At 31.3% G+C, this 1028-nt stretch overlaps 1 non-coding gene across 1 annotated transcript; it reads left to right on the top strand.

Annotated features, from left to right (window-relative positions):
• Nucleotides 1-331: 331 nt before the first annotated feature.
• LOC115935877 (U6 spliceosomal RNA) lies at nucleotides 332-436 on the top strand. The gene has a single exon (XR_004071473.3). It is a non-coding gene; the product is annotated as a U6 spliceosomal RNA (small nuclear RNA).
• The last annotated feature ends 592 nt before the right edge of the window (nucleotides 437-1028 follow it).

The following is a 1028-nucleotide window of genomic DNA, read 5'->3' as shown; positions in this document are numbered from 1 at the left end:
AACTTCTACTTCTTTTTGAGGGTAGATAAATTCCTGAAAGTCACATTGCTGGGCCAAGTAAATGCAATTTGGAAGACTTTTAATTTGTATAACCAAATTATTTTAGAAAATGTGTGCCAATTTACATTGTCATTCTTGGAGAATGACAGTAATTTCCTTATACGGTCAACAACATTAGAAATTGTAGTTATTTTGTATCTTTGTCAATCTAGTAAACAAAATGACACTGCTTTGTTTTAATTTGCATTTGTTTGATCATTGTGAAATGAATCTTTTTTCAACCCAAATTCGTGGCTATTTGTATAATTTCATTTGTAAATTGTGTGTTTTGGTGCTTGCTTTGGCGGCACATATACAAAAATTGGAATAATACAGAGAAAATTACCGTGACTCGTGTATAAGATGACATGCAAATATTGAAGAGTTCCATATTTTCGCAAGAATGATACAATGAACTTTCGGGACTGGGGGTGAAGGTTGAATGGGGAGTGGAGGATAAAAGACTACATATTGGGTACAGTGTGCAATGCTTGGGTGATGGGTATGCTACAATCTCAAAACTCACCACTAAAGAACTATTACTCCATGTTACTCAAAACTACCTGTACCCCAAAAACTATTGAAATAAAAATTTAAATTAAAAAATATTTTTAAAAAATATCTGTTTTGGTCCTTTGTCCACTTTTCTGTTGGAATTTTAATTTTTTCATTTTTAATTTGTAAGAAATATAAAAATATACATATATTTTCAAAATACATTTGGTATTTGAAAAATATTTGTGCTGTCACTATTTTTCCAGTTTTATATTTGTCTTTTATTTATTCTTTGTTATTGTTTTTATTGTTGCTGCTTTACAGGAGTATTTACTTTTATGTGACCTTTAGTCTTATTAATATTTTCCTTTGTAGTTTCTGATTTTTATGCCATGCTTCTAAGGGCTTTTCTTTCTTTTCTTTTTTTTTTTTTTGAGTTGGGAGTCTCGCCCTGTTGCCCAGGCTGGAGTGCCGTGGCAGGATCTTGGCTCACT

Source organism: Gorilla gorilla, chromosome 13 (assembly GCF_029281585.2).
Source record: "Gorilla gorilla gorilla isolate KB3781 chromosome 13, NHGRI_mGorGor1-v2.1_pri, whole genome shotgun sequence".
In the NCBI taxonomy this organism is placed as follows: Eukaryota; Metazoa; Chordata; class Mammalia; order Primates; family Hominidae; genus Gorilla; species Gorilla gorilla.
This window is presented reverse-complemented; position numbering and strand designations above follow the sequence as displayed.